General features: G+C 38.9%; 1 protein-coding gene across 1 annotated transcript in view; it reads left to right on the top strand.

Annotated features, from left to right (window-relative positions):
• The window catches only part of LOC102237082 (VPS10 domain-containing receptor SorCS3-like), a 210630-nt gene that overhangs the window by 114493 nt on the left and 77299 nt on the right, over positions 1-18838 (top strand). The window lies entirely within an intron of this gene.

The raw sequence follows: 18838 nt of genomic DNA, 5'->3' as shown, positions 1-18838 counted from the left end.
ATCTGCTCATTTAAAGAGCTCCAATTCACAATCAACATTATTATAGACCACTTTATAGAGTAGATGTTCAAGCCTAATTAAAGGAGATCCAACTCATTCCTGTTGTATTCCAGCTCCGTTCCATAGATGGAGTATTAAGTCGTGGTTTTTATTGGTAATATTTGTTTGGTCTTCAGTTACTTTCTACAGGGAAAATGTTGCATTTAGGAGGGAAAAAACCTTAATATTACATCTTTTATGATCTTAAAAACAATATTTTTTATGTAACTGAGCATAAAAATTGATAAAAAATAAAACAAAAAACTTTTGAAACAATATTTTTTACTCATATAGTGAATTAAACCAAAAATGTTTATGCAGAAAAAACTACAATCTGTTAAATATTTTATCTAATTATGAAATACTTTGTTGCTGTTTAAGGTTGAATTAATATTGGGTCTTTTATATATTAATTTTATATTTGATCATTTTTAATCAATACTTAATTTTAACCACAAAAAAGCCTTTTATCTCTGTTTTGATGTTTTTATTTGGTTTTTTAGTTCCTGAAAGTTTCATGTATTTCATATGATGATGATTTGGGGGTCAGTTAGCGTTAGCATCTATTTTCATTAGAATAAATTCCTTTGATAATTCCTGAAAACTTTTACTGTTTCTTGTCTTTTGTTGAATTAATTAACACAAGTTCAGGAAGTTTGAAATTCATTTTTTCATTTTATTAAAGCAGACTTGTGTATTTTTGATGACCTTCTGGTGTGTTTTGGAGTCTTTAGATCCAAGTAGCCTGTTCAAAATCATTTCATCAGCAGGATTTTCACTGCAACAGGTTGCTTTGCATCTATAAATGAAATGATTGGATTCTGTGGTGAAGTTTACTGGATCTACTCAGAAATCGCTTCAAATTTTTAATCAGTGGACTCAGATCATCAGTTCATCCAGACAAAAGAAAAGCTTCAGTAGGTTGTTTCCAGTTATTCCAGGAGTGCGTAGAAGTGTCCCTTCCACCTGTTGCCATGACAGTGTCACCTTCACTGGTCTTTGTGTCTCTGCATGAAGCCCGGCACGCCGTCCTCACGCTGAGCTCCGAGATTGTCCCAGTAAATGTCGGCCATTAAGGTCAGTGACACTGATCTGGGAGCCGAGCGGTCGCTCCACAGGAGGGAGATGATCGGGGAACAGTGGTGGTTCAGTCAATCCTGTCAGCAGCTCACATCTGAAAAGGTTGTCACTGCGTGAGGGACAGGGACAGGTTGGTCCAACGTTGTTACGGCCAAAACATTTTAAAGTTTGACAAAAATGTGGAGGATGTTCATTTATACCCAACTGCAGCAGAACCTTTTAACGCCATTAGATTTTGTCTAGAAAATGACAACCAGCATGTGCAATAAAACTACTTAAGATATGAGGACACATTCACATACTTTAAATAATTTTGACACAATTGTTTATAAATATTTCATTTTCAATGTAGGAATTATAAAGAAATCAAATGTAGAAGTTCTTGGATTGCAGAATCAGTCTACACTGCCTGACAACAAACTTCATTTTTTGTCATGATTTTTATTCATAGACCAACTAAATCTAAAAAAAAAGTGTTACATGTATTTGTATTCAGCTAACAACTCAATAGTTTCTAGCAGCTTTTTACATTTACAAACTGAAACTTTTGGCTTTCCTTCCTTTGCAGTTTTTTGGTCCGCCAACAAAACACCAAAAATCCAGAATCCTGTCTTGGTGGATAAGTAAAAACATCAGGGAACCTTAAGAATCTGCAGTCCTGTGATAATATTAACATGAACAAACAAGCTAGGAAATTCCTCTGAAGTTAAAGTAAAGAGAGAGTTGAAAGGGCAGCGCCTTCAGTCAGAGTTCTGGGCAAAACATGAAATCACTGAAAGTCCTTAGCAGTCAGCAGCACCTCCTAATTCTGAAGCAGTGTGTTGTAATGTTAATTAAAAACAGCCCTCAGCTGGTTACATTATGTATAAGAGCTGCAGCGTGCAGAAAATATGAGGTGCTGCCACCTTACCCATGAAATAGACTCACAAGATCAATGATGGTAACAGCTATTGATCTCAATGATTAAATATGCGGCAGCCGTGCAGGCGGGAAATACATCAAGCAGCCGAGGAGAAAGTTCAAGAAGGCTCCGCCGGCTGAGAGCTGGATGGAGCAACTCAACGTTAATGAGGTGGACAGTGATAACAGGTATTATGAGGCTAATGGTTTATGTGGCTTTAATTTGCATCCTTACAGGCAAAGTTGGCGCCTGAAGCAAAAGGCTCCGGCGTGATTATCACCTCCGCCGGACTCATTTTCACTCCCATCCTGAGTGTGTCATCCACACACCACGGTTTCCTCCTCGGGGCTGTTGTCGCAAATATGTTCTCCGTCTAGTTAGTTAATAGGGATTTGCACAGATATTATTGGTGGCTTAATTCGACCTGATTTCCCTCGCAGCCTCGGCGTTTCGTCTTCACTGTCGGGCCGGCAGCAAGGAGCTACAACATGCTCATTTTCAGCTGATAGTTTTCAGATGAGGTCACTGTGAATCTAATCAGCTGGAAGTTGGTGTTAAAGTCGACCGGCGCCCTCGGGAGCAAACTTAAAGAGACATCAGGATTCATGTGGAGACAAATGGGCTCGACTGAAGTGTTTGTTGTGTTTCTTGATTCTTTTTAAATGGCTTCTCTTTTTAAATTACCATCTGGGTGAGTCCACTCGTCAAGTAAATGGAGATATTTTTGGAGTTGAAAACTCTAAGTGACCTTTGGAGGCTCCCATCTCGGCTGTGAACGGTTTGTGAAGACAATTACTCATTGACGTAGTCTCACGTTGGCTTCTGTTGCTGTTCCTGCTGCCAGCAGACTGAGTTATGCAAACAGCCAGATGCAGAGAGATAGTGACAGGAAGAAATTCTTTCATCTTTTAACCGTTTTTATTTTTTATGCCTGTTGTAACATTAAACTGCTGAACTACTTTACCCTAAATAAGTCATTCAGTCATTCTCATTATCAGAGAATTATCTGAACACCTTTCATCCTAAAGCAGTCGAGCCAATTTTGTGCATTTCTTGGTTTAGGTAATTGTTTATTAATCTAATAAAAGAATTATGTCCATTAGCAACCAAGTATCTACAGTCACCCTCAGAAATCTTTGCATCCCTGTTAATATGATGGGATTTAATCTTTTTAAAATATTATGTCATGATAAATCCTTTTTCCTTCACTTGTCAGGCTCTCTCCATCTCTTTCCTGAACTCTTGGTATTTATCCACTGTCTCATGTTCCTGATGTTTCCGTTGTTTGAGATGGTCACAATAATCACATCGGCTGTCGGTCAGTCGGTCAGTCAGTCGGTCAGTTGGTCAGTTGGTTACCATTTTGTTTGTTTGTATCTGGAAGTCCAACATTATCTGAGCTCTGTGATTTGGGGTTACCTATCTTCAGATAAAATTGGATTTTTAGTCGATGTGTATGAAAGTACAAATAATATTGAAGTTTTCAGTTTTGATCCAAATAAAGTTCTGACTGATCTAAGTGGGTCAGGAAGGAAGGGGCTTGAAAACCAATCAGCTCTGTGGGGTGAAAGGTCAAATCTAAACTGTTAAGTTTAATTTAATTTGATAAACTCTCATGCCCTTAAACTTTTTTTGTCAAAAGGCCTCACAGCTACGGGATTTAAAGGATATTTCAGAGGGTTGTCTCAAGACACGCCTGAACAAACTTGAGACAGGCTGCGACTCTTTAATGGACTGCAACATGATTAACTCATCCAATAATTACATTCTACACGAGTGCCGTCCTGTACACTGTAATCAAATGTTGTCTATAATCAGCTTTTATTTCCCTGTGAAATGTGGATTTCCAACCTTTGACAGAACAGATTCTTCTCTGCACTGCTATTCCTCAGCGATAATTATCATCTCTGGTAGCTCTATTGTTTTTCTTTGGCTGTTATTAAGATTCAGAAAGATAAAGCTATTTATTGTTGCACCTCCATGAAGTGGCAGAGCTTGCAGAGACAGATGCTACATCTTGCAGCTTGTATGATTTATTGTCCTTTTCTGGTAAATGCAGCCTCATAAAAGCCTTGTAGATACATTAAACATAAAGCTTTCCGGATGTCGTTTGCTTAGAGGATTGCATCTTTTCATCAGCTACACCTGCAGCACACCTGCAGGGTCATTTTAGTCAGTGGAAGACAAGCTGGCAAGTTGATTCTGGGAGGAAATATGCTGTAAAGCTTCTAATTTATCATTTTAAGCAGGAAAAATAAAGAAAACATATTGTATCGTCATTTCCCGCTGTGTTGAGGCTAGTAGCTCATGATAGTTGCATTCATGTCCATTTAAAAATTAAATGCAGAAGAGACTTGACAATGTGTTTGGAGTGACAAACTTGATCACCAGTGCAAAACAAGAAGATAACAAAGTCTTCAGCTCAAACACAGGACCTTCTTTAAGAAGTTCAGTCTTTAATTCAACACCGTTAGAAACCAGAGCTTAAAATAGTAAATTGTGTTGTAACTCTCGTTTCGTAAGTGAACACTGTAAAATGGCTTCTGGTGATCCGTGACATTCTTCACGCCTTCCCCAGATCATTGCATGACCGGTGGCTCCGCAGCTTTTATTCTTCAGGCATGTTCTGCTGACGCTCAGGCATTTCATTCATTTCTTTCCCACTATATACTATAAGAATCGAGTACAGAAATAGACATTATTATTTTCTGCATGTTCTTCATGTTCTATTCTAGTATCCTCTCTCTTTCACTTTGTTGCACCGTTACAAAACTTTAACTTGACATGTTGCCCATCTGCAGCAACTGTATCTGTTGTATGTTGTTTCTCGTTCATTTAGCTCAGACACTACTAATTGTTATAGATTAATATACAGAGAAAACATTTGACCAGAGGCTATTTATTTCATGTAATTTCCTGGTATCAGATGTTTTGTTCTGACAGAGAACACAAAATATACATTTTCTTATGAATGCAGAAGAAACCATTCGAGATGGTAGTGAAGTTTAAAACTCACTTTTAGCTTAAAACAATTACAGAAAGTTATTTTGTGATTTATTTAATTCTTACTTTCAGAATCAAAGATGTTATGTTGGTCTTTTAAAGCAACAGGGAAACAAGACGATAAGTTGTATCTGTGAAGATTCCAATTTCTCACATCTAGATACTCCAAAGCTAAACTTAGACCTGAATAATAGTGACATTATTGCTTCTGCATGTCTCAGTCATGAAGGATGTCTGGAAGTGCAGGCTTTCAGCTTTCAATATAGAACGCATCCTAAGAATGGAAATGATTGTTTAACTGTTTCAGCCTTGAAATATCTTCCACAGCTCGTATCTGAAATGTAAAATGAATGCAGCTCTCAGATGCTAGTGAAACAGAACAAGTTTAGGCTGCAGAAACACAGCAGATTCATCATGGAGACAGCGGGAACATTATGAGTGGCTGAATCAACAGTTTGGTTCATTGTGAGAAAAGCAAACCAAGCTCAGCAACATAAACAAGCTATTTGTATCTTTGCAGAGGGAATCACCACAGTGCAAACACACCAGTTACTCAGCGCTCTCACACCTGGCCAAACCACTTTAGCTCATTTTCTCTGTGCGCTGTCAGAATACATTATGTGTGAAATATAGTGAGGGTAGCCTGCTGTGTGCTAAATGCTAATGTCAGCATGCTTCCTTAATAATCCGACGTGTTTGAGTCTGTTTTCTCTGAAAAATGAAGCAGTTCATTCATTTTTCAACTCGAGTTTCTTCTCATTTTCTAAGAATTTATTAAAGAACATGTTGTTATGGAGAACACAGTTCTAATCATCCCACATTCATTTGCATATAGAACAAGGTGTTCCAGCGCCGGACCTGAGAATAAAACAACAGGCTGACACACACTCAGCTTTATTGATGTCACACCTTTCAAGCACAGATTAATTTCATAACGCTTCAAAGTGCTTCACAGAACAAACGCAAATCTTCAAAAAGACACAAACACCTAATTGAAAAGTGGTTTTCAAGAGCTTATAAAATACTAATGAAATAATAATAATAAAAAAACTGTAAAAGATAAAGTACATTTGAACAAGACCTGGAGGAAATCATGAAGTTGAGCACAAGGACTGCAGAAAGGTCCAGTTCAGAATTAAACTAAATTAATGACGTATTAACAAGATGAGCACTTTAAAGCTAAGTGGGATTTTTCAGTCATAGTGGTACTGAGGTTTCTGAGATTTTAAAGCATCATTTGCTGTGTTGTTAGAGCAAAAACTTCCAAGTTGTTTTTTTCCTCGAAGTACTCCAGTTTCAAACAGATACATGTGAGGTTAATCGGCCACTTGGTTCTGACCTTAAACATGAGTGAATGATGGAGAAGGGCACCACAGCCAACAGCCAGGCATGGGGCATAAGTAGGCATTGAAAACTGGATGGATCTAAGTTGGCATAGCAACAATCCAATCTGGACGGGAAATTAACTATTTTTCAGTGTAGCCTCTCCATCCATCTGTTATCTAACACTCTTTATCCCTTCTGAGATCGTGAGGGGAGCTGGTGCCTCTCCAGGGGTCAACGAAGAGAGGCGGGGTCACCCTGGACAGGTCGCCAGTCCATCACTGGGCCGGTACCTGAGGAACTGGATATTTGTTATTATCTTACAGATGAATGCTGATCCAGATATCTGTTTCTTATAAACATAAAGATAAATGCTGGTGAAAAATGAATACAATCCCAGGTAAAGTGCTCCAAATCAGTGACTTAATTTGCTAAATTGAGAAAGTTATTTTTAATTTAGCCATTTCTAAGGCAATAATTAAAAATATGCATTAAAAAAACAACATGGTCTCATCAGCATATTGGTGTATTTCCTTAGATGGCCAGGAAATAATTGTTATTTTAAAATGTGAAGTATCAGTGGTTTCAGCATGTTCTTTCTGAGACTTGAAGCTTCCTTTTCTTCTTTTGTTTATGTAACAAATCATTTCCTGTGGCGAATGATGTAGCGCCATCATTCACTCATGTTTAAGGTCAGAACAGAGTGGCCGATTAACCTTACATGTATCTGTTTGAAACTGGAGTACTTGAACATGTATAATCATTATGGCCAGTAATATTTTGTGTTCATGAAACTGGCTGAAGAAACAAAAGTGTTAGCAGAAGAAAAATGCTCTGGACAGAAATCTTATCAATGTTGTCAAGGATCAAAACAAATGGTTGAGTTATTTCACTTTTTAAAAGGTTTTCTTGAGGTGGAGGAAACATTAGCCAGGCCTCCAGGATGCTGTGGGTTTCTCATTGTGGCGGATCTTGAAGGATTCCTGGGGATTTTCAGCTTTCACAAAAGTCTCATGGTGACGATGTGGCATCATCCTGCAGGCGACCCAGGATGTAACATTAGTAATTGAGCATTTAAGCAAGTTTGGCTACTGATTTACTGACTTTGACAGATCATGGCAGCTGCATCCTGGTTGAGGGATGCTGGTCTGAAGAAGTTGTGCCAGGATGAGATCTGAAAGGTTGTACACTTGTGAGGTGACATGGCAGCTGGAGCGAACGGGTGACATGTAGAGCATGAAGATCTTATCTTCAAGGTGAAGGCGGTTTTCCAAGCCAGCAGTGCTCTGATCTGATGTTCAGGTCATGGAGAGCAAAGGAGAATGTTCATTCAATGTGAAGGAGGTATAACCACACCTCTTACGATTTAATGTTTAAATAATATGCAAAGATAATGTAATAAAGGCTAATGTAGTCTGTTTTATATTTCATCCTAAAAAGCTTGTAGTTTTTATATAGATCAGTAAAGTACTTGTTAATATGAACAGTTACGTCCTCAGCTGCTGGTAAAATTTGTCTCTGTATCAAAGCGGAATATGAAGTCAGTGAAAATGTGTGAAATCCCTCCTGATGTCCTTATTGTGGAGGTTTCACAGACTGAGTGGCTCCCTCTGCAGCCGGTGACTCATGTATAAAACTGCTTAAACGTGTCCTTTACAGCTTGTCCACAGTGTACTATAGCTTGGCCTCTTTCATAGCATTCTTATTGATTTGGTCTTTGCAAACAAATCAAGACTGACATATTTTTGTTTTGCTCCCATATTCTAAAAATGTGCCTGTCAGGCTCCTGTTGTGACTTGTCAGCACACCTCTGAGCAGCGGTCTGCTGCATGCAGGCCCACAGACCCAGACCACGTATTACCTGCTGATCCCACCAGCAAGCAGAAACACCGGTGGAGCGCTGACAAATTGAAATTCCCTTTCTTCTCATTTCCTTAGAAACAGCAGAAGCGGAAAAAAAAAAGCCAAAGCTGCACTTTAGAAAAACAAAGCGAAGCTGCTGGTACAACTGATGCATGTCGAGTGTAACGAGGACGAGGGCTTTCAGGTTCAGCTCCAGCCTCATACACAGCCATCCGCATGGAAAAATCTGCTGCGTATTCACAACACACTGCAATTTCATTACTCTAAGACGCTGTACAACACACCCCGTGTCCAAGTAAACATTTAATTTGTGTCTTCCTATTTCCACTGGAGCTGTGGTAATCCATTAAGGTTGGAGCATCTGTGGCAAGAAGCTGGGGTCTCAGAGGCAGCAGCAGCTTTATTACAGACTCTGACCTGGAACGCATGTGGGATTCAACCAAAGCTCTCCATGGCACTGAGCAGGCAGCATCCTGCAGATGGAGGGATTAATGCCATTAGCAAGGTGATGGATGGCTCCACATGAAGCAGTAATAACACAATAGATCACGACTAAATGATCATGGACTGAGCTGTCTGTGGAAGGTTAACTCCAGATGGTGGAAGAAGAGAAAAGCAACAGCTGATTCATATAAAGACACGTCTGATGTGAAATAAAGACTGAAAGCAAACAAAAAGATCACAGGACTGACTGAGTCGGCAGAGGAGGTGCATCTGTTTAACTCAACGGGCACATATCAAAGAAAACCAAGAATCACAGATCGAGAGTGGCCGGGATGCATTAGGAAATATTTTATCGCACTTTTTTGTGTCCATCTGGAATGATGAAACTGGCGATGGAGCTTTGAAATCAAAGGGAAATTATGGATACAGTAAAGCACGGCTACATGGGAAAGAGAGGCATCAGAACAGATGGAGGCCCTCACGCCGATGGAAGGCTGAGTGTGTGTTGTCACTCCTTTGTGAAAACAGCAGATGGGAGTGTGCTGCCAGGCCAAAGGGAAAAATGTCAACAGAAAGGAGAAGTTTCTGCTGCTGCTTGTTCAGATCCCGATTGACTCTTTAAAAAGACTCAGAGGAATGACGTCAGAATGAGAAAGTTCTCTCTAGCTTTTGCTCTCTGTATGAGTTAAGATGTTCCTGGAATATGAAGGGAAATTACACAAAATTACACCTCTTTGTAACACCTACGTTTAACCACTATAGTAGCTTAGTTTCTTATTGCATTGGCCAGGTGATTGAGGTGTATTTATGTATCACAAAAGAGGATCTATTATCATGAATGATATGTTATAGAGCCAAAGGTTTTCCTTTTCCGGAGTGAAAATTGATCAAATTGCTTCCTTGTGCAGTGAAATCGGACAGAGTAGGAAAGTTTGACTTTTAAGAGACATTTTAAGTACAATTCTTCTTTTTGTGCTCAGATGTTTGGTGAACTGTAGAGTAGCTTGTGGAATATATGTCTTTTTTAAAACAGGGATTTCTTTACTTTAGTAAGAGCATAAAAAAATAACATTACATTGCAGTAATGTGATAGAAAAACTGTGAAATTAAGAAAAGCAGAGGAAAACAGATGAGAAAACTGCTAGAATTTTGGGACAAAAATGTGCAAAGTAGAAGTGCAAATTATAAGAGAAAGTAAAAATAATTAGCTTCTGCTGAGATGATTTCCAGTTTGCGTACTAATGCATATTCATTTATGTTTGGAGTTTGACCTATTAAAATAGACAATTATAATCATTTTTGGACAAGGTGCTAAGTATTTGCAGATTTAAGTGGACTATCCACCATTCCGGGGGTCACTGTAAAATGTTCCTGACTCCTGGAAGAAAAGAAAAGAAAAAGCAACAGTTGATTCATACAAAAACACGTCTGATGTGAAATCTATGAATTAAATAAAATTCTTTAACCCTATAATTTAAAGAATTTAGAAAAAGAGAAACCAACCAACATTAGTTAATTGAGATATTTCATCTAGCTAATCTTAAAAATAAATAGAACATGATATGAAATATAAGAAAAAAATGTGATCAAATATGTATCTAAGGCGTTCTCTGTACCAAAGTATGACGCAGTGTGAGTGATGAGGACGCGTGACCCAAATACAGATTGATTTTTATGTATCAAAATCAGTTTAAAATAAGTTTTCTGTGCTCATGAGAATCATACAGTTGCTCAAAATTAGCAGCTTGGACTCTAAGATGGCCTCATATCCTGCACACTTCGCAAAACATCAAACATTTCCATCCTTTCCATGTAGTGTTACTCATACATGTTGGCTGCAGAGGATACCAAAGAGATGACTTCATCAGAAAGATGCTGCTGGTGTTGACAGAGATCATTTCACCTCCAGGAAATGCTGGAGAGAAATCATGTAAGGCTGATGGACCTGTAGAGCCTGGAGACCTGGTTGGACCTGAAAGCAGGATGTGTGAAAGAATTTTACATAATTTGGTTCTAAAAGTTGCTTTTGACTCCACATAAGGATGAAACTAGTTGAAATTAAAGTCTGTGGCTTTTCCCTCAGCAGCCCACACTGTTATATCCTGAGTTTTGACACCTGGATATTTTTGATTTGAAAAATGTTAGAAGACTCTGAGTGAACTTGATCTTGGTTTTAGCTTAGTCTCTTCCAGATATCCAAAGTTTGGGTCAACCCATAGCAGCTGAAGAGTTCAGCTCTTGTTAGTCCTTTAAAGAATAAGTTGTGTGTAAAAGTTACCTAATTTCCAACTGATGTTCATCAGTCATTGTGGCTTGAAGCTGGATTTTTTTAATTTGCTGTTTTTGCTCCCAGTATGACATTTTTCTGACTCTGGGTTCCAGTTTGAACATAATTTTTGAATTAGGCAGCAGCAGCTGTTTGTTCGTCTTGGTGTAAAGAGCGGCTATGTCCTCATGGAACAGTTTTATTCTCATACCCGTTCTCTGTGGTTCATGAAAAGTTTATCTGTTTAAATCATTTTAATGTCACAAACACAATTGCAGAAGGCTGCTCTGTTTCTACAGAAGTGTTTGATGTAAACAAACCTTCACCTACTGTTTGGATCATCATTTATTATTCATCATTCACCAGAAGAGGTTGAGTCCAAACTGCATTCCTCAAGGGCCAGAGTCCTGCAACTTTTACATGTGTCCCTTTTCCTACACACTCAAATTAAAACATCCAGCTCTACAGAGCTCTGCTAATGAGCTAACAGACCAATGAGTCTCAAACTAAAGACCCATCAGTGTGCAGTCTTCAGTAGAAAAACCACACCCTGTTTCCAAAGGAGATTTTTTGTTCAGGGAAGAGGCTTCACACATACACAAAAATAATGATCTGGACAGTTTCTTTAACTTCTTCAGCAATGATCATGCCTTGTTTTCCACAAGTGGCGCAAAACATGGATATGCAACATGCAGCAGGGCACCAAAGCAATGTTGGAAAAATAATTGTTCAATATGAGGTTCGTACCTGTTTGCCTAGTCGTTTTTCCCCCCAAACTGTGTAAATTCAAGGTATTCTCTTTGTGGAGTCTCTTTCAATCTTGGAATATTTCATAGTAATAAAATATGTTACTGAAAAGGAAACCTAGAAACTTGCAATGGTTTGACAAAAATAAGAACAATCCCTGCGTTAGCTTCTCTCTTCCTTCCTCCTAAACTGAGCTAATCCCTGCAGACTCAGCCTCACCAGGGCACACTATCCCCTTTTTTCTGTAATAAATCCTCCGCAGGTAACATAAAAGCAAATGTTTCTGTTGATTTTCGTTGATTATGCAGAATGAATTATTCAGCGTGCTCCAAATGCCTAATGAGTCCCGTTCTTTGAGAATTAACTGTGCTAAAATATTGCTGATGTTTGTATAGCCCTTGCCTGAGGAATTATAAGTATTGACTCAACTTTCTTCTCATGCGCTTGGAGTAATAATACGAAACTGCAAACAATCATCAAATGGTTTTTCACATGTTCAGCTTTACACTGTTTCTAAAGAATGATTTATTGATATTATTATTGTTTCTTTGACCAACCAAAATCACGGTTAAACATCAAGATCTAATGCATCCTTGGAAAAGATAATAGTCCTTTGGGGTGTGACCTGTTTGTTTATGGCCAGCCCAAGACTTGCATTTTAAGGCAAAATGAGTAATTTACTAATTGGAGTGTGAAATTATTGGGAGTCTTCCAGTTTAAAAATGTCAGTGCACAAATAGGGAGGAGAGGATCAAAGATTTATGGTTCAAAAGTGCTGCGTTACCAGAAAAATCCCCTTCCCCTCCCCAGCCCTTATAGGCTCAACTCCATTTCCCTTTTCCTTCCTCCATCCCGTCGTAATGATCATAACAGGCCTCAGAGGCCATAAATCGGAACAGTGGGGAAACTAAGTGTCTCATCATTATGCAGCCTCCACCTATCCTCTCAAAGCGCATCCTCGTCAGGCCCTCGGGACGGCAGCAGCACTTGTTTAAATCCAATCTCATTTCAGCAAGCTCTTCATCACTTCTCCCCCGCTCGCACCTAATGATGCCCCGTGTCATATTGTTGTCTTACGTGTAACAGGGATGAGCTGAATTAGTCTTCCGCTTGACTAAAGGTGAGGACCGAGTTAAAGTGGCAGTTATTTCCACATGACTTCTTGTTTTTGAAGCTGTTTGCTCCTGAAGATGTCTGGAAGTTTTCAGTTGGACAGACGACGCTGTCAGAGTCACACCATCACAAATGTATTCATTTTGCATGACAGATTAGATGGATAAAATATGTTTGGTTGATTGGACACATGTTCCAAAGGAAATGATCTTTCATCTGTTGCAGCATGTTGTCCAATTGAGAAGTGCCATACAGCTTCCTTCATTGTTCTCATAATAGTAACAGAGAAGATGACTGAAGGATTTGACTGAACCTTCTGGGAGCTGATAAGTCTGGTTGTTGTTGAGAGAAAACATCATGGAAACCAAGACTAAGAGTTCATATTAAAATCTGAAATCTTGTTGTCTTTGCAAAGGCCAGATTATATTTTTTAACATTTTGTCCATCAAATATTTTTACACATAAAAACAAAAAAAGATCAGCACTAACAGAGGTAGAATTAATCTGAATATCTTGTGATTTTTTCTGAACTGAAGATTAATTTGTGTGACTTTAATGATTAAAGTGATGGTGGTAGGAGTTTGTCCTGTAGCTGGTGGTTTGCTCCATCTGCTCCAGTCGTTGTTTCTCACCTGTCTGGCCTGCTGGTGGTCGTAGCTCCGGTGCATGGCACTGGCCTCACAGCCTCATAAAAAACAGCCACTTGTTCTACGTTTTGCTTCACCCAGAGGGTCAGGAGCCTCCACTATGGAGAAATGATTGCTTGCTTGAGGTGTAGACTCTAGTGAAGTTAGAAATGATTTTACTCAATCTCTTATGTTTGGCCGTGATATATGTAAGGCACCAGCTCAATCGTGAAGGAAGCTGCGCTATGGAGCTTATCAGAAGGTGTGTGCTTTGTAAATAACCGTAACCCACTGCCAAGACTTTTGTTGGCAGTGGGCAGTAGGGCCATGAAATCTTCCCAGTAATAAAATGTCCTAAGCATTCCTCCTGCTCCGACTTTATTGCTCAATATTTGGAAGCGAGGCCAACACACTAAATGGCTTTGACCCTTTTCTCTGCTGCCATTGCTAAAACTACAGGCAGACTACAATTATAAAACCCCTAGTGTTCGCTGTTTGGCCAGGATGAAATCCATCCTGAAAAATCAAACTCTGCGGGACAAATCCCAGACAGGGCACTGAAGGGAGATGAGAATCAAGTGCAATAGTGTAGGAAGGAAGGCAATGGCCAGGCTAACTGCCCCAGGGCATCTGTGGCTACAGTGTAGCTAACAGCTACAGCCACTATCAGTGGATGAATGACTGAATCTAAAGAGCTTTGGAGTCCTCTGGACTAGATAAAGAGCTCTATAAGTGGATGCCAAACAGCCACGGGCTTCGTCTAGTCTGATTTCTTTTAACAATGATTTTCTTCTTGCCACTCCTGCATAAACATCATCCATCTGCAGCAGTTGCAGGTTGAATGTCACACCTGTGACCTTGTCTAGTTTCAGTTTGTGAAAACAAAAGTCTGCCAAAAAAGCAGCAGATAGAAAAACTCTGTAGTCACTAAGCATTATTTTACATGTATGTTTGACTTAATGTGTTACTCTGCAGTGATATCTAATGAGTAACACAAACATTATTTGCAAAATCTTTAGTCTTTAGTTTGTTTCCGTTGTAAGGTTATTAGTTTGCAATGTTGCATTCTGGTGTCTGTTTAGAGATTTTTCTCAGATAGCTCCAAATAATATGAGAAAGATATACAAAAGTCAACCCTGCACCAACAAGAGAACATCTTTTCTCCATTCATCTCTGAGTACTGCATGAATGCAGTGGAGGAAATAGAAGCTGGGTTTGAGCAGCAGCCGAACAAATTATGGCATATATTAGTTGTTTTGTAGAAACACGGAAAATCTAATAATAGCTGGTAAACAGGTTGGTTGTTTCAGGGATGCATCTGTGAGTTGTTCAGTACAAACTTCTTTCCAGCTCTTTTTTCTCAGCACATATAGAGGTGGAACCACATGTTTACATACACTGTGAAAAAACTTTCTTCACTCTGCCGAACTTTTCCTGTTTTGTTTCAAATAGATGATTTTATTTGCTGAGTCCCAGAACAATAAGACTGACTTTTTCACATTTTCTTTTGAACATAGGCTTGCATATGTTGACCATTTGTTCCTGATTTTTTGCATATCAAAAGGAATCAGTGTGTTGGAGGTCAAATGTCATTAAATCAACAAATGGATTCTTGTAGTTGCTTAGTTTGATTGAGGCTGCCCTTCTGATCATAGCTGTGGTCATTAACAGTCCTATTACAGCCAGGAGACCCAGCCACCCACTGGAGGAATGTTTCAGCTGCTTTTCTACTTTTTTCTGCTTGTTTGTGTAAAACTCTACAGACAGACACAGAAACAGGTTGCAGGCACTTCTGAATAAGCTGTCTGAGGATAATAAATTCTAGTGGGTGTTACCAGTCATCACAATGAGCATGCAAAGCAGAGAAATGTCAGGAAAAATGTAGTAAGTCAGTTTGTGAGTAAAATGCTCAGGGGATAACCAGACCTTGGAAACAGCTTTTTCCTCCCCTGTGCTCTCTGACACACAAATTCTCCAAGGAAAAACTTTTGTTGTGTTCCTGATTGTAACACACCTCTAACTGTGTTTTTGAAAGCGTACTTCCAGTTGAAGATGGGAATTCTCCTCCAGGTTTTCCCCTGAGATGCTGATGGCTCACCAAACCTGGCAAGAGAAGCAGCATGCTGGTGTTTTCTTAGCGCTCCACACAGCCTCTTTGCTCCCCTCAACATGCAAACATTGTTTGACTTAATCCACCCTAATGATGCAAATTTATGCTTTTAATTATTTCCAGCCGAATCGTACCCTGACTAAACGCTCCCACATATGCAATGGGGACATCAAACTCAGTAACGTATTCAGAGAGAGAAGCAAGAGGACATTTATTCAGGATTACTCTTTTTATTCTTTCTTTTCATTTGCATCAAGTCCCTGAAAGGAATTAGCATTTCTCATTTTGTAACATTCCTAATATGACAGATATTGTTGTCTGCAGCTTCAGATTCTGCTATTGAAAGTCCTTTTTAGATAAGCCTCTTTTATTTCAGACTTTATTTTTAATAGGAAGCTGTGAGCCTACATCCTGACACCATTCTCCCCCACCTTTAATGTGATTCTTAAATTAAACCTCTGATTCTTTTTGCTACTTATAGAGAATGTGAATAGAAGCTGGAACGTCTTACAGAATATAGATATTCACCTGTTAAAGCTCCTTTTTACACAATGTCATGATAGCATCTGACTGCATCTTCCACATAAGACATCATCAGTGAGAATGTCCTGCTGCTAGTAATTCAAATGAAATCTGGATCAAACCAAAATCTAATTTTGTTTAATTTAAAGATTCTGATACCCCTAAATAAAATGCAACCAATTGACTTCCAAATGTAGCTAATCATAGAAATGCACAAGCACCTAACTTCAAAAAAAGATATTTTCTGAACAGTTTTTGTTAACATTTAAATCCCCAGGTTGAAGACTGGAGAAATCTCCATTAGTCTTTTTCCACTGAAACGAGTCGATTTATCTGTTAACTAGCAAATTCATAGCATTTAAACATTTCCACATTTCTCTCGTTTGCCTCGAACAGGTTTCCTTTCTGGAGACAGATTTAGCTCCATCCATCTTTCCATCAACTCTGACCAGCTTCCCTGATCCTACAGAAGGAAAAATCCCCAAAGCATGATGCTGCCACCTCCAACAAACCTCTGAGGCCTTCACAGAAGGATTTGTCTGTGTGTTAAATTACACACAACTGGACTCTGTTAACTATTATTACCTGCATGAAAATGAGCCTGCATGTGAGAATTAAGAAGAAAAAGATGTCACCTTGTAGGTTAGACAAGAGATTAATCATTTAATAAGAAAAATAATCAGCAGATAAGTCAATAATCACAGTGATTGCTGTTTCTGGTCCTAATCAGAACCAATCAAGAAGATAAAATAGGACAAAAACATCCAGTTTGTTTTTCAGACAGAAACTGTGTGTTAGTGTTCATGTCTAACACACATGAACACAGTTTCACACACCAGAATATTTCTACTCAACTTGTGACAGTGCAATAACAATAACGTTGAATTCTATTCTATTCTATTCTAACTGTCAGCTGCTACATTAACTTCAAACCTTCTAAAAATTACTATTAACCTAAACGTGTTTTAAAATGTCTTCCAGAGTGTTTGGTTTAGACTCAGTGGACTGTGACAAAAATGGAGCTTGATCACAAATATACAGTTTATGTTTTTGATGATCAACTAAGTTTAGATCCTGAGTTGACTTTTTTTTTTTTTACCAGAGTTTAAAGTGTGGAGGAGATAGTTCAAGTTATTCAGGCAGACCTTCAAGTTGCATAATTTACAGCTGATTTAGTGGATCCTTCATATGTGCACTGCACAGACAATCAGCGTTATGATTTAATGCCCTAGTTTTACTGCAGAACTGGCTGCTGGCCAGGATCCTGATTTGCAACCAAACATTAATTTGCAAACTCATTAAAGCTTTTTTATTTGTCTTTGTCACATAATATGAATTGTTAAGTTTTACAGAAAAAGCAGAAGAAAATATATTTGCCATAGGATTTTGTGAGGTGGACATTATTCTTTTGTTGGCAGATGTTCAATATTTTGTTTGCAGAGGGATCGTAATCCAATTTCATTGTTTATGAGATGTCATTTTATGAGCTAGAAGATACAGCTCCTTCACTCTGAGAGCCGTTCCATTAAGGTGACTCCAGTTGTAAGGATGGTGGGGAAACACAAGTTCTTCTCTGGTTCTGTGAAGAATGATCAAGAGAAGGTTCATTTCTCCAGTCAGACAGAAACTTCATTCATATCAAATCATTTCTTCTGCTAGATGTTTGATTCTCCCTCTGGATTCTGAGTTTCTGTAGAGGTGTGGTTCCCACAGGTGGGGCCCTTCTATGAACAAACTACTGTGGGGTTTTGAGAACCGCTAAAATAAATAACATTGATAGAGATGTGGGCTGTTGATGCATTCAGTCTGGGTATGTTAATAAAAGGTCACATTTAACATCATTTATTAGCGCAAATATCGTAAGAATTCCTTACGAATATTTCTAAATTAGCGCCACGAAATCTGTGATGTGGACAAAACAATCCTGGATGGACTGATTAGTGTGAAAAGATGTTCAATATTATGTTATTTTAAGAAACACTTATTGGATGCTGAAACACCTATTTATTGATATTTTAACAATTGAATTGGTTTTTTCAATACGATCCGGCGCAACAGGAACTTTATGAACATTCAGATTTTGACCCAAAATGGAAATGAGTTTGATGCCCTGATATTTGATTAAAAACGACTGAATCATGGACTATTTTGAATGTAAACAAGAATAAAGAGGAAGATATTTGGTGGTGGAATGATGTCACTCCACCAGCAAAGGAAGATTCTGTGATGTCACTGGCGATTCAGTCTGTGATGTCATCAACTGTAGGATTGTATGTAACACAATTCTGCATATTTTTCATTGCTTGCAATATCACTGACCAGTTCAGACGCAAAGCTCTTTCAGGTAGTTTACCAATCGAGGATTTTACTGATTGTATTTAGGAGAAAATGTATCATCATACGCCAAGATACCACCGTGGGATGATGGGACCCCACGCGAGAAGGGGAGGCCAGCAAAACCCCCAAGGCAGGTTCCCTCCTGCACACCCGAATGCCTTACACGGGGAAATCCACAGGCTGAGTTACCTTCTGGAAATGGAGAGAGCCGGAAGGTTTGAAGACAACCAGAAACTGTCCCACCTGGAGGCCGAGCTGGAAGAGACCAAACTCCAGTTAACAAAGCAAAAAACTCTCAAAGAAACGTTTATCAACCAGGCCAAAGAGGCAAAGAGGGAACTTGAGAGACTAGAGAAGTTCAGTGATCCAGCAGTCTGTAACGCTGCGGTCATTGCTTCCAAGGTTCACAACAATGTGAAATACATGAAGAAGAAGAACTTGCAACAAGACTTGGAGGAGTTAAA

The sequence above is a fragment of the Xiphophorus maculatus genome, chromosome 5 (genome assembly GCF_002775205.1).
Source record: "Xiphophorus maculatus strain JP 163 A chromosome 5, X_maculatus-5.0-male, whole genome shotgun sequence".
NCBI lineage: Eukaryota > Metazoa > Chordata > Actinopteri > Cyprinodontiformes > Poeciliidae > Xiphophorus > Xiphophorus maculatus.
Note: the sequence above shows the minus strand (reverse complement) of the source record. Positions and strands in the feature narration are given on the sequence as shown.